The sequence below is a fragment of the Gossypium arboreum genome, chromosome 12 (genome assembly GCF_025698485.1).
Source record: "Gossypium arboreum isolate Shixiya-1 chromosome 12, ASM2569848v2, whole genome shotgun sequence".
Taxonomy (NCBI): domain Eukaryota; kingdom Viridiplantae; phylum Streptophyta; class Magnoliopsida; order Malvales; family Malvaceae; genus Gossypium; species Gossypium arboreum.
The window spans coordinates 84420983-84438085 of NC_069081.1; positions in this window are offsets into that span (position 1 = coordinate 84420983).

The following is a 17103-nucleotide window of genomic DNA, read 5'->3' on the forward strand; positions in this document are numbered from 1 at the left end:
ATTACCTTTACTTTCTCTTCGGTCTCTTTAACTAAGTCAACCCTGTGAATCTGATGTTCTCTGATTTCGGTACAATATAAGGGCGTTCAACAATTACGCCCATATAAAGCCTCATAAGGCGCCATTTTCAAACTCGACTGATAGCTATTGTTGTAGGCAAACTCTACCAGGGGTAAATAGTTTTCCCAACTGCCTAGGAATTCAAGGACGCAACACCGTAACATGTCTTCAAGAATCTGAATTACTATTTCCCACTGGCTATCAGTTTGCGGATGGAAAGCCATGCTAAATTTCAATTTTGTTCCCAAAGCTTCTTGTAGCCTCCAAAACTACAAGGTAAACCTTGGTTCTCTATCCAAAATAATTGACAAGGGCACTCCATTGAGTCTCACAATTTTAGAAACATACAACTCAGCTAGTTAATCAAGCAGGTAACCAGTACGTACCGGAATAAAGTGAGCTGATTTTGTTAATCAATCAACTATAATCTAAATAGCATCTTTCTTTCTTGGTGACAACAACCGTCACAAAATACATGGTAATTCTATCCTATTTCCACTCGGGAACCATTACAGGCTGTAGTAAACCCGAAGGTACTTGGTGCTCAGCTTTCACTTGCTGACAAATTAAACATTTCAACACAAACTCTAAGATGTCCCTTTTCATAATGGCCACTAATACAATCTCTTCAAGTTATTATACATCTTGGTACTACCAGGATGGATTGACATACAACTACTATGTGCCTCGTAAAGAATTTTCCCAATAAGCTCATCATATCTAGGTACACAGACCCTATTTCGGAACATCAAACAACCGTCGGTACTAATCCGAAAATCTAATTCATTATCTGTCTCACACTGAGTCACCTTGGCTTACAAATCTTTATCACTTTTCTAAGCTTCACAAATCTCTTGAAGAAACATAGGTCTAGCTCTCAACTCTGCTAGAATTGAACCATCCTTGATTACAGATAACTGAGTATTCATAGTTCTCAAGGCAACAATGACTTTCTACTTAGTGCATCTGCGACCACGTTTGCCTTCCCCGGGTGATAATCAATTATTAACTCATAATGTTTGATCAACTCCAGCCACCTTTGTTGCTGTAGATTCAAATCCTTTTGAGTCAACAAATACTTTGGAATTTTATGGTTAATTAATACTCGACATCTTTTGCCATACAAATGGTGTCTCCAAATCTTCAGTGCGAACACTATGGTGACTAACTCTAAATCGTGAATCCGATAGTTTTTCTCATCCGACTTCAATTGTCTCGAGGCATATGCTATTACCTTGCCTTTCTGCATGAGCACGCATCCCAATCCATTCAAGGAAGCGTCGCTATACATTACAAATTCTTTTCCCGGTTCCGGTTACACTAAAATTGGAGCTTCAGTCAATGCATTTAGTTTCTCGAAGGTCTGTTGGCACTTTTCTGTCTATTCAAGCTTAACATCTTTCTGAAGCAACCTCGTCATCGGAGTAGAGATCATAGAGAATCCTTTAACGAATCGTCTGTAGTAACATGCTAAGCCTAGAAAGCTTCTAATCTCCGATACATTCCTCGGTGATTTCCACTCAACAATAGCTGAGATCTTACTCGGGTCAACTCTAATTCCATTGCTTGACACGATGTGTCCCAAAAATCCAACCTCTCGGAGATAAAATTCACTTTTACTAAACTTGGCATACAATGATTATCTCTTAAAGTCTGCAAAATAGTTCTCAAATGATCCGCATGATCACTCTCATCACGAGAATAAATTAATATATCATCAATTAAAACCACAACAAATTTATCCAAGTATGGCCGAAAAATTACGGTTCATTAAATCCATAAACACTTCAGGAGCATTCGTTAAGCCAAAGGGCATGACTAGGAACTCATAATGCCCATACCTCGTTTGAAATGCGCTTTTCGACACATCTTGTTCCTTAACTCTCAACTGGTAATAATTGAACCTCAGGTCTATCTTAGAAAACACTATGGCTTCCTTTAATTAATCAAAAAAATCATTGATCCTTGGCAAGGGATACTTGTTCTTCACCGTCACCTTGTTGAGTTGTCTGTAGTCTATACATAACCTCATCGACCCTCTTTCCTTTTAACAAAAAGTACCGGAGCATCCACGGAGAATAGATCGGTCTTGCAAAACCCTTATCCATGAACTCTTGTAGTTGAGCCTTCAACTCTTTTAATTCCAAGGGTGCCATCCTATACGGGGCAATCGATATAGGCGCAGTACCAGGGACTAACTCAATACCAAATTTGACTTCCCTAGCTAGAAGCAGTCTGGGCAACTATTCTGGAAACATATCCGAAAACTCACATACCACTGGCACTGACTCAATATTTACCTCCGACACTTGGGTATTCAACACAAATGCGAGATAAGACTTATACCCTTTTGTCATATATTTTTCAGCAGTCATAGAAGAAATCACTACAAGTAAGCTATCCGGTTTACCTGATTCAACCCGAAGAATATCCCTATTTTCACATTTCAGTTCAATGAATTTCATCCTACAATTTACTATGACATCATGGGTAGACAACCAATCCATATCAAGGGTAACGTCAAGTTCATCAAATGGCAATAACATTAGGTTAGCTAGAAAACAATCAACTCTAATTGTCAAGGGACAATTTCTACATACTTGGTCAACTAATACATGCTTGCCTAATGGGTTTGACGCCTTTACCACAAATTCTGTAGACTCGACAGGCATATTCATGCTAGACACCAGTTTTATACAAGCATACAAATGGGTAGACCCTGGATCTATTAAAGCAACAATAGAAATATCATGAAGAGAGAAAGTACCCATAATCACATCTGGTGACGATGCATCTTCGCGTGTGTAAATGCCATAAGTCCTTGCAGGCGCTCGACCCTTAGACCTCACAGCAGAATCTCAATGCACACTTCTGTTGCTAGCCCCACTTCCCTAGTTCTTCTGTGGTCTACCCCTCAAAAGAGCATTACTCGCTTTTACATCTTGCTTTTTGTCTTTCTCATCCATTTCAAGACAGTTTTGGATGAAGTGGTCCAGTGAACTGCACTTGAAACAACCTCTAACATTTCCTCGGCACTCACCGAAATGGCGTCTACTGCACTATGAACATTCTGGTCTGTTCGGTCGAACACTATCAACACTCGTGATAGAAGTGGTTTGAGCCTTAAATGCTGTGTACTGTTTACTCTTATTTCTACTCAAGAATCCCACTGAAGCATTCAATCGAGTAGTGAACTCTCTCGATCTCTTAGATGAGGACTGATGTGATTTCCCCATCTGCCTTTTCTTTGAGTCACGAGACTCAATATCAACTTTTCTCTTTTCTTTGGTCAATTCTTCTGCCTTGCAAGCTCTTTCAACTAGCATCACAAACTCCCTTAACTCTAAGATGCCAACTAATAATCGGATGTCTTTGTTCAATCCTTCTTCAAATCTCTTACACATGATGGCTTCGGTAGATACACGCTCCCTAGCGTATTTGCTGAGTCTTACGAACTCACGCTCATATTCTGTTACTATCATTCGTCCTTGATTTAACTCTAGAAATTCCTTCCTCTTCTAATCTATAAACCTTAGACTAATATACTTCTTTTGGAATTCCTCTTGGAAGAACTCCCATGTAATCCTTTCCCTTGGTACAACCGACATAAAGGTGTTCCACCATTTGTAGGCCGAGTCTCGTAGGAGTGACACAACACAGTTTATGCACTCCTCATGTGTGCAAGACAACTTATCGAATACTCTAATGGTATTTTCTAGCCAGAATTCTATTCTCTCTGGGTCATCATCTATATCTTCCCTAAATTCCTCGGCTCCCTGCTTCCTAATTCTATCAACCAAAGGTTTCTCCCTTCTTAACATCTCTACAACTTGTGGAGTTATGGGGGTAGGCTGGGGAATTGAAGGGAATGGGAGAGGTGGAGTGTTCAGATTCGCACGAATAAACTCTGAATACCAGGCATCCATCATATGGAGGTAGGCTTCTCTATCCCCTCCGCCCTGACTCATTGTCACGGGCTCGCTTTCTACTGGCATAGTCCCTTCAGCGGGAGCCGGCGCATTACTCTCCACATCATCCGCTATTGCTCCATTGGGATTCATTTACTATATGAAAACACAATTTAAAGGTCAGGATTCGTCACACTATCACAATATATTTAGGGCATGTATAGCTAAACTTGTCACCCACTACGTTAGTCTGAGAATCGACTAAATCGTAGCTCTGATACCACTAAATGTAACACCGCTTACTCGAGTTCAACGCCAGAACAGGATACGAGGTGTTGCCGGACTTAAACACGTACAAACATACATTTCCTAATTATGAAATTTCGCTCCAATTTAAAACTTTTCACAATACCTTAATGTCCCTACTATAGGCCTACGAGGCCCCGAACACACTTTGGAATTGATTCGGGACTAATTTGTACACTCTAGAAAACTTTCCAAAATTTCAAGCAGACAGGGGCACACGCCCGTATGGATGGGCAACACGCCCGTGTGTATTCTTAACATGGCCATGTTGAAGGTTCATTTGGCTCACACGGCCTGAACACATCAGGACACGCACGTGTCCCTAGACCGTGCAAATTTATTTCTCAATTCGAATCTACAGCGGTTTCACATAGCTTAGCACACACCCGTGTCCCCCACATGGCCAGGACACGTCCGTGTCTCAGCCCGTGTGCAAAAACCTTGACATTCTGTTTCTGACATCAATAGCCCTTTAGGCACACACTGCCATGGTACACGCCCGTGTACTAGGCCATTTCCTCCACACGGTTGGGACACATGACCGTGTCTCTGCTCGTGTGGTTACTACTGGGCATTTTGTTTTGCCAACTTTAGGTGGAGGGGAGACACAGCCTTACTACACACCCATGGGGCAAGCCATGTGTCACACACGGTATAGACACACGCCTGTGTGGACAAAAACAAGGCTACTTAGCAAGCCTTTTTGCCACCCTTACTTGCACCAACCTACACAACATCAATCAAAACCAATTATAGCATAACACATATAACCAAAATAGCCACAACCATGAGAATTTTCACCAAATGCATTTAATAATAATCAATATTAGCCAACATTAATGGCCTATACAAAATGAATATCACATCCATATGAGTCAACACTTGTGGGTAAACTAACATGACATTAAACAAAAGATCAAGTCCCTATACATGCAACACTCAAAACATTTAAACTAGCTATACCAAAAACTTCAGGTGATATACCTCCGACGTCCTTTGATTCCCGATATTAACTTGGCAGCACTATAAGAAAATGGAAAAGAGAGGGAGTACGCATAAAGCTTAGTAAGTTGCATATAAATAAGTAACAACATCAACCATGCATATTATAAATCAACATGACGTTCTTGAGTGAACAAAGGTAAATATCACTACATGCCTATATACCACAAGTACAAGCCAAAGATTACAATATCGTTCCAAAATCATTTTCATAGCTAGAACTTACTCAAGTCATTCTTACCATCAAGGCAACATAACTAGACTCATATCTCATTAGTTTCGAATAAGAACCTATACCACTCACAACATGATTATATCATTCCATATCTTTATGATAAGCCTTAAAAATAACCCATGAAACCCTTTGGAATACTAAAGGATATCCAATAAGCCTCATACAAGAGGGTATTTGCCGATGCCATGTCCCAGACATGGTCTTGCACTGGCTCACATGTTAAGGCTGATGCCATGTCCTAGACATGGTCTTACACTAGCTCTCATCTCAATTCCGATGCCATGTCCCAGACATGGTTTTACATTGGCTCTCATAATGTGGCCGATGCCATTGTCCCAGACATGGTCTTCCACTAGTGCACATATCAATGCCGATGCCATGTCCCAGACATAATCTTACACTGGCTCTCACAACATTGCTGATGCCATATTCCAAACATGGTCTTCTATTGGCTCTCATATCGTGGTTGACGCCATGTCCCAGACATTGTCTTACACTAGCGCACATATCACCCAAATGTCATGGCATGGATATCCAATCTATTCCTAGGTTCAATCGGGAATTTACCACATTAATTTCATCATGCATTATTCATAAGCATATTCAAACATATTATGAAAAATCAATCATTCAACACATAATAGTGATAAAGTTGCCTTACGTACAACTTACTTCGGCATACAAAAAGTGGGTGACTAGGTTAAATTAGTCTACTAGCTTGGCCTTCCCCGGTCTAGATCCGAATTTCGTATTTCTTGATCTAAAATGATAAAATTCACTAGTTTAATCACCACATTAATCAAGACATTTCATAATTCATATTCTGGCAAAATGACTGCTTTGCCCCTATACTTTTACAAAATTATGATTTTACCCCTAGACTCATAAATTGATTTTCATTCAATTTTCTCACTAACCGAGCCTACCTGAACTCTTTTTATACCTATAGCATCTCAAAATTTCAAATATTTTACACAATTACCATCCATTTAACAAACTTCACAAAATTGTCCATTTTAGGTGTTTTCATGAAAACTCCTTTCACAAAAGTTGTTTATTTAACAACCATGATTCATTTTCTTCCATGAAAATTAAAAAAAAAAAAAACATGAACACTCTCATTGTAGATCCGTAGTCTCTCAACCATTCTGCAAAATAGTTTCCCCCATTAGTTAACTTAAGCTACAAGGGCTCCAAAAGTACCAAAATCATTAAGAAAGACCACCAAAATCACTTACTTGCAAGGGTGAAGAGTTTCTGAAATTTCAAGCTTCCAAAACCCTTATTTTGCTAAAAATTTTGGTGGAGAGGAGGAAGATGAAAGGTGATATCTCTTTATATTATTTTATTTCAAGTCAAATTAGTCACCAAATTGCACCTAACCTTTGACGATTTCATTTTCTTTGTCTCTATGGCTTGCCACCCTTATTAGAATGGGTTTATTTTCCCTTTGAAGACCCCTAATTATGATTCTCTAGCTATTTAACACCATTTGCTAGTAAAACAAAACTTTTTCCCTTTATGTGATTTAGTCCTTTTTCACAATTAAGCTCAGAATCGCTAAAATTGATTCACCAAAATTTTCATGCACTCATATAATCATGCTAAAACACATAAAATGATATTAAAAATAATTTCTCTGACCTCGAGTTAGTGGTTTTGAAACCACTATGCTGACTAGGCCCAAAATCTGGCTGTTACAGAAAATCAAAGTCTAAATTTTTCCCATGTTAAATATTTGTGTATTTTGATGTTTAAGGATATAAAATGTATGTTTGGTGTTATATAAACAACATTTACCAACTGATTTTTGATGAAAATGTCAAATAGAGACCTATTTGTAAAAGTTGTAAAATGTGTGAAAATTGTGAATAAATGAAAAATGTGGTCTGATATGAGTACTAATATTATTCAGCTAGGCTTTGATAATGAAGAAATTGAATGAAGATAATTTTATGAGCATAGGGAGTAAAATGTAAAAAGTTGAAAAGTTAAGGGCAAAAATGTAATTTTTGCCATAAGGTGTTTCTAGGATTAAATTGAATGATGTGATGATGAATGAGTTAAATGTGGTATTATAGATTAAGAAAGATGAGGTTCTGACCTAGACTGGGGAAAGAACAAAGTTGTGCACTAAATCGAACTATTAGCCATTTTGTACCGAGGTCAGTTCGTATGTTACAAATAAGCTTTAAAATAGTTGTACTTAAATGCTTTAACATTGCATGAATTGTATGTTTGATTATGTGAATGAGTATAACTCTATGAACGAGTTCGACGATGAATCGACAAGCAAGGAATCCCGTTTGAGCCTTAAGAATAGGGTAGGATACAAGTGACATGTCACTAGGGTCATTATGTGTTATGTGGTTATGTGATCCGGGTGCTGGTCTTGTACATCCTACTGGTGGTTACGGATACTCAACATCTTGTGTGAGCAGCATCGAGTAGCTACGTCTTGACTGACAGCTTGTGTGAGCAGGCCCGTTGAAAGCTATAGAGCGAGCAACTATGTGATATGAGACTTGAGTAGCTTTGGCTACATATGTGGCACTTAGTGTGCAAATTTCCCAAGTATCCAACATTTTTATTCCAACTGGTTCACGGGTACATCAAAGATGATAATATGTGTAAGTTCATTTCGAGATGGTTCAGGTATGTGTGTAAAGCTCATGTTTATTAAATGTTTGAAATTATGAAAATGAGGTAAGTTTTGTGATGAAATGTGTTATAATACTATGGTAAATTTACATTTAATTATGTTGTATTATTTTAATGTTATATTCATGGTAAGGTTGCTTATTTCTTGGATACGAGCTTACTAAGCTATATAGCTTACTCCATTTAATTTCCATGTTTTATAGTGTTGCCAAGCTAGCTCTGTAACACCCCTAACCCGTATCTGTCACCGGAATAGGTTTACGAGACATTACTGATCAATTCACAACATAAAACATACAATCTCATAAACCATTCAACACAATCACTTTGTCCCTTATAAAGGCCTACGAGGCCTTAAACATGCTTTAGAAGTGAGTCGAGACTAAACCGATAACATACGAAAATTTAGGAAAACTTAGAAATTTTTCATTCATACAGGGGTCACACGCCCGTGTGAACAGGCCCGTATGCCTCACACGGCTTCAGACATGCTCATGTCTCAGACCGTGTGGAAACAGAGCATACATACTGACTTAGGTCACACGGCCAACCACACGCTCGTATGTCTAGCCCGTGCTAAAACTGTAGGGTATACTGATTTACCAACACGGCCAAGTCACACGCCCGTGTGCTAGGCCGTGTGCCATTTAGGGGGTATATTGGCTTGTACCACACGGTCAGTCACATGCTCATATGTGAGACCATGTGGAACATACTAACTTCATTTTAAAATCAACACCAGGGGACACACGGTCGTATAACCTGACCGTGTGTCACATACGGCTGAGACACACACCTGCATCCCTACCCGTATGGACAAAAATAGGCCATTTGCAAGACCAATTTTGCCATCCTTTTTGCACATACCTATATAATTTAATTTGGTACCGTTTCAAGACACAAATAGGAAGCCAAAATCATCCAACAAATGCACAATTATACTGTAACACTGCAAATTTTTGGCCTAGAAGTATTGGGCCTTGAGCATGGGAGCGGTTAGGAGACTGCTCATATATATTTTAATTAAGCAAGAAAATGACATAATTTGCATATTTTCTTTAATGGCTAAGGGATTTGGGTGTGTTTGGGAGTGTTGGAGGAGCCTGGGTTCAAGTTTGGGATTTTGTAAAAAATTTAGTTTTTCCCCTTAAGTGAACCTTGGCTTTAGCTGGTAGGCCTTATAAATATTTTTGGGTAAAGTGTGTTACGAAAAGAGCCTTGTGGTTTGGTGGTAAGTGACATTTGAGCAATTGAGAGGGCTCGGGTTCAATTTTCATTGCATGAAAAAGGATATTTATTTTGCTACTTGGGGCAGCAAGTGTTTGTGGTAGACTAAAACTCTGTTGAGAGTTGTGGACTTGGTAAAAGGGGAGGGGATCAAGGGATAGGATGTTGGTTGTTGGGGATTTGAAGGAGTGGATTATGGAGAAAAGGGTGGAGTGAATTAAGGAATTTGAAGCTTGGAGAGTTGTAGCCGAATTAGGTAGCTTGTATGTGCAAATTCGGCTAAGGGGGTTTGGAGAGTGCATGTACGGCAACTTGAGAGTGTATAGGTGTCGAATTCTCTTCTTGGCATTTCGGGTTGTTTTTCCCTTTTTGGTTTTGCTTCTTCTTGGCTGTTTCTTTCTATTAACTGATTTCTACTCTATTCTTCATCTCCATCTCAAGTTCTTTTTCTTTTCTTTAGTTTCGGCCAAAAACCTCTTTTCCCTATAGCTGAACCTTGCCTTGTTTCCATCGCTCTCTTTCTCCTATCCCTCAACTGTTTACTGTGGCTGATTATTGGTAAGATATTCTCGCCTCATACTTCTCTTTTCTCCTACTTCGGTTCTCATTATTCCTTCCCTTCTTATATTTGTATCTTGGCCAAATATCATCTTATTTCTTTGTTTTGTTTTTAGTTGGTGAGTGTGGTGATCAGTTGAGTAAGGTGCACGGTTCTCTTTCCTCACTCTAATGTTTTGTGTTGGCTGAATATTGTAAGGCAAGCCCTTAATGTCACTATTTCCCATTTCGGCTTTCGGTTTGTTTACTTTGTTGAACCATCTTTTAACTTCTCTCCTCTTGCCAACTATCCTCTCTATCTACGTTTTAGATCAATTCTTTTCATGCTTTGATGTGCGTCACTTCATTAATCTATACTCTACTCAGTTGTGTGGTAAGTGAGATTCCGTTGGGGATGATATTATACTTCTAATGCAAGTCTAATGTAGGATGGTGGCATCTTATTGTATAGGTAGCGATCGAATGCGATTGACCATTCCTTGAGGATCAAGGGTGTGGCAATTGAGGCTTTTAGGGCATAGGAGTGTTTGGAGTGGGGATTAATTCCTATCGTATCAGATGTGTAATCACACCCTTATTTACTATAAAACGGCAAAAGCTAAAAAGCCAGAGAACCGAAGTGCCGAAACTTCAACATTTGGTGCCACATGGGAGTTCGATCGCCTGTCTGGTAAACCAAGCCCAAAAATCATGGGCGATAGACTATAAAGGCCACCACGAGCGTTTCTGTGGAAATAGGCCGTGTGTGCCCAATGGGCTCATGGGCCCCACACAAATTAAATCCGTGGTAAGTGATAAATATTGGACTGGGCTATGTGCGTCACATAGCTGTAACTGAATTTAGGATAAATGGGTTACACGAGTGTGTGGCCTTGGGCACATATACACCGTTATGATCATTTAGGTTATCTGTTTCACTCGAAGCGACTGTAGACCTTCAGAGAGGTCGTTATTTGAGCTGGAATCCCAAAATAGGTAAAATGACCGTTATGCCCCCGAAGGGTAAAATGACTAAAATGTCCCTACATGTTATATGATTGTTAATGTATGTCATTTATGATGTGTTTGAATTCATGTGATATTATGCTGCATAGGGGACGGGATCATTGATTTGGAAGAAGTATATGATTTGTTAGGGTCGTCTGGTCGCTTGACGACTGTGGATCAACCGACAGCTTAAAGCCATTATGTGATTGGCAGCTCTGCTGCGAAATTGGTTAGTGCCACAACCGGTGCTACGTCAAGAATGTAAGGATGGGTAGGTCGATTAAATCCCCACAGAAGTGTAGGGTTGGACGGGATACGGAGTGCAGGGTTGGTTGGGTATTTGTACATTGCATAATCTGATTTTGATTGTGACATGGGCTCAGGCCCAACTGAGGCTACTATGGGCTAAGGCCCAAGTGCCACCATTAATGTGATGGGCTTAGGTCCAAATTGATGTGATGCATGATCGATGAGGGTTGTGCACACTGAGTTTTTGTAAACTGACCCCCTTCTTTTAAATTTTTCAGGTAATCCTCAGTAGTCGATTCGACGTATGGGAGGATTCGGAGGTGGGCACACTACGAACGACTTTAAATTTTTGTATTTTCTTTTACATTACTTAAATTACTTTTTCTTTGGGGTTTTGATGTAACAAGCCCTTTTCTCTAATTTTCTAGCTTTTAATTTGGGGGTTTTTAACTATTATGATTTATTTCTGTTAAAAGTACAGCACAGTCTTCCAAAATGATATTTGTTTTCATAACATCACGTTTTTGCAACATTTTTGATATACTTCTGCAACAAACATGTTTTTAAAAGTAAGACTGGTTTAAAAATTAAAATAATTAAGTTGACTTTAGAACTAAACGAAGGGGCTTTTCTCTCTCAAGCGAGATTTATTAATAAGACAGTTTTTCGAAAAACATTTTAATGTGACTCGCCAGATTCCATCATAAAGTCTAGGCCGGGTTTGGGGTGTTACATATACTATATCCATTTCGACCAAATTCAATACTCAAATTAATGCCAAATACTTATTCAACTCAGATTCTAAAATCATACTTAATCATAAACATTTCTCAAACAATATCCTCCATGACTCAATCCAACATTTGCAACTATAAAACCATAACCATATTCATACCAAACATGCCAAAATAAACCATCACTTATGACTACATAAATACAACCAAAACATATACATTTATGAGCCATTTCTAATAGCCAAATACAAATCAATATTAACATCATTTTCAAGCCAACTCTCATGGCTATAATCACAACCAAAATACCACAACTAGCTTATACATGCCATATACCATATATATATATAATTGCAAAAGTACCAAAAATAGATGTTTGATAGTGCGATGATGTTCCCGATGACTCTCAGATCCGAGCTAGCCTTAGTTCTCTATAAAACATAGGAAAATAACACAAAATAAGATTCACAGCTTAGAAGTTTGTATTAACTTAATGAGAAACTTCACCATTCATTCACAATTCAATCAATATAAATGCAAGATAATACAAATACATTAAATCTTAAACCATTCCATCATTCATTCAATAGCTTAATGAGAATTCATTAATTTCATGGATTCAATGTTTATAAACTTTACGTACGTATCTGTACCAACTCGAACCAATCTAATTTTAGTTCACATCTTTCAATTTCCCATTAAACCATCCGAAATAGAAGTCAAATATTTAAGGATCTCAATCGATAAGTACCTATACCATGGCCCGTAGCCAAATCATGTATAACTCACACCCGAAGTGCCGATATCATGGACCAAAGCCAACTTAACACTCTAATGACATGTCATTAATATCCTAGACTATTCCAAGGGTTCAACCGGGAGTTTCCAATACCAAATCAGAGTCGAATCAATTCAAATCACTGTCGAATCATTGTCAAATAATGGTCGAACAAGTTCATAGTCTAGAATTTACAATTTAAGCAATATCAAAACATTTAAATACGATTATAATAAAGTTTGTTACATACGAACTTACCTCGTGTTCAGAAATGACGAATTGAATCTACTAATCAACAACCTTGCTTTTCCCCCGATCTAAATTTGAATTCTTTCTTTCTTAATCAATATGAATTAAAAATTAACTTATTTATTCATCTACTCATTCAATTTAATCCAAAATTACTCATTCGGGCATTTTTACACATTAGCCCCTAAACTTTCACATTTAATCAATTTAGTCCCTATTTCACAAATACACAAAATTCACATAATTTCATTACACCCAAGCTTGGCCGAATTATATATAGATCCCTAGCAGCCCAAAACTTTCATTTATTTCACATTTCAACCACACTGGTAGACAGACGGGCGTATGTCTAGGTCGTGTGTGACACACAGTCTATTCCATGGGCATGTGTTTTGGCCGTGTGTCCCCTACACCTAAATTTTGAGAAACAGAATGCTCAGAATTGAGCACATGGGTAAAGACACGGGCATGTATCTCAATCGTATAGATGGCACGGCCCTAGGCACGAGCGTGTGTCATGGCCGTGTGAAGTCTACACCTATTTTATGAAAATTAATTTTCCATACGGCCTAGCACACGGGTGTGTGACTTGGCCGTGTGACCTTAGTTTGTTCATGGGTTACAAGTCAGAGAGTTACACGGGGTCTGGACACGGGTGTGTGTAGCCACATGGCCTGTCCACACTGGCGTATCACAAACTACACGGGCATGTGATGTAACACCCCTAACCCATATCCATCACTGGAATAGAGTTACAAGGTATTACCAGTTAAAAACACAATTTCAAATGATCACGCACACACCCTTATATTAACTTTTAAAAATAAACAATCGTTAATTAATTTCAATAGTCAATTTAATTACTAATACCACAGAGGTGAATATACTTTTAATTAAAACTCATAATACATGCAGATATACAGACTCGATTACAATTTAGTCGCATACTGTAACCATACACAATTGGATTATACAAAATGTACTACTTATTATCATTTGATAAAAATCATATCAAATTCGGCATTCATTTAATATTAAGTTAAACACTTAATGACCACATAAAACACATATAATTATTATAATTTATTATTGTACATGCCATTATTCACCTAGTCATTCTTCCATGCATTTAGCCAAGACAAGTTCCTTCTTAACTATTACTCACTCACAGTTCAAATCAATTAACTTACAATTCTGTATACTTCAAATGTTTAAATCATTATATATATTATATAATATAATATACCAACATTTAATATGCTACAATTGGATACAAACATACTATAACCACCTATGTTAATCACATTTAGCGAACTACGATATAACATAAATTAATTATTCCATATAACATACCCAACTCGTCACTATTGGATCAAAACATTAATTAGCTACCACAACCGAATTTAAACAGCTTAAACCCATCCAAAAACATGCATGCATAATTCAACTAGTTGACCGAAAATACTTATTAACTAAAGGAGATTATTTCTATAATTTCGAAACATTAACCACATAGAGACATACAGAACGTAAATTTTACATACTATGTATCAAATATATTAAGTCAAATTATCATATACAAAAATATTTATATAAGCAATGCTAAGTTACAAATAAATCATAACCTTCTTATTCAATTCCATCTTATAACTGAATATACCAATATATTATTGAAATAGTTTCAAACTAATTCATTTATGTTTACCTATTCAAAACCTTGACTGGATCAGTTTAACATGCTATGAAAATGTATACACACAATGACCATTACACCTTCCATTTCTAAATTTACCAACCATTATCAAACCATTACTAACACATATAGTGTCTATCATATGAATCATTCTTGCATAGCATATAGCACTATAACCAAAAGTGAACTCAAACCTTAATCCAAAAACACAACCAAAATTATCAAAACCTAGACCACAAAACATTATAACTAAGCCCACATAAAATCAAACCTAAACATAAAAAGCAAGCCATTTTCGCATGGCTAATATAAAAACATATTCAAAATAATTAATCCCAAAGCCAGTCTATACATGCTATAATTTAAGTTTAGCTTATAAGGTACCAAAATAGTAGATAGTGTGATGAACTTGGCTGACAGTCCCCGAGCTTGTAGCTTGACTCCAAAATCTATAAAACAGAGTAACATAACACATAGAGTAAGCTATCATAGCTTAGTAAGCCATAAGCAAATAAACAATCTAGTAATATAACCAATTCATTTTAAATTTAATCGAATTATACTAGCATAAGTATGCTTAGTCTCAACTTACCAATTTCATACATGATATTTCGTTTTTATACAAAATTCCCACCTTGGTCGAATGCCTATATAACCAATATAAGTAATTCACATTTCACTTATAAAGCCAAGATATCATTAAAAAATCAAATATACTTATACTCATAAACACCACTCAAGCATCATAATATATCATCATATACACATTACCTAAATGGCCGAATACACATGGTTACATCAATAAACATACGACATATCATTTCGAAGACAATCACAATATATATACTTTATCAAGTTCGATTACAATTTTATAATTACACATTATATTTACCTCATAAGCCATTTGTATCAAACATTAAATACTTACTTACCTTACCTTGAATAGGTAACAAGTTAATCCATACATGGCATATAGCTTATTTTACACATTCAAACATAGCTTATCTTTGCCCGACGAACCATTCGGAATCAGATAGGACACTCGGATAATCACACAAATCGTACAATGCCAACGTCTCAGACGTGGTCTTACATGTAGCCACATATCGATGCCACTGTCCTAGACAGGGTCTTACTCGTAAACACATACCGGAATCACATATCGTTACCATGGTCTTACTCGCAAACATATATCGGAATCCTATGTCATGACATATGTATCCTAACTATTCTTAAGATTCATACGGGACTTTTGGACGTCGTAACTCTGTCAAAACGATTGCATGAACATAGTTAACATGCTTACACATTTGGAATTAGCACATATTAATTCATATATTTCATATCAGCATGTACACTTTACATTTAATGAAAAATTAAGTACGTCTATTTGCTTATAAACTTACCTCGGATAATAAAAAATCGGTACAGATCGACTAGTCGACAACTTTCGTTTTCCCCCGATCCAAATCTGATTTCTTTGGTTCTTGATCTAAACATATTCAAATTAATATCATTCAAACATATTTTCATTCAATTTAGTCCAAAAACACATAAATAGGAAAAATTACCATTTACCCCTGACATTTACAATTTTTACAATTTAGTCCTTATTGCACAAAACACAAAATATTCAAAATTTCAAGATACCCATGTTTGGTCAAATATTCCTAATGTTCATACAAGCCCATATATTTCATTTATTTCACATTTTATTCCCTCAAATTATTATTTTTTCAATTTAGTCCTAATTATTCAAAATCATCAAAAACTCCAACACAAAATATGTTAATCTAAAACATATCTTTCATATTTCATCATCAAACAACAAAAATCAAAAAGCTATCAGCAATGGCATAACTTAAAATATTCATCAAAATCAAAAATTAAAGCTTGGGTCTTGAAGATTACTAAGCAACGATCTCAGAAACGTAAAAATTATCAAAATCCAAATAAAAACGAACCTTGATTGAGCTTTATAAAGTGCCGAACCCTAGCTCTTGTTCTTTCTTTTTATTTTATTTATTTTTGGTGCAAGAACAAAGAAAATAATATGATTATCCCTTATTTTATGATATATTAACATAGATATTAACTTATTACTAATTTACCTAATTAACCTTAATGAAATAATAATAAAATTATATAACATATGTCCATTACCGTCCAAATATCATGTTAATGGAATAATTTCAACATAAATACCCCAAATTAGAAAACCATTAGTAATTCGGCCCTTATACAAGTTACCACCTAATTTTTATTTTACGCGATTAAGTCCTTTTATTTAATCGGACACTCAAATGACAAAATTAAATCACAAAAATTTCACAGATATAAATTCGCACAAAATAAACATAGAAAAAAATTTTAAATATCTTTTTGACTCGGATTTGTGGTCCTGAAACCACTGTTCCTATTAGGGTCTAAATCGGGCTGTTACAACTCTCCCTCTT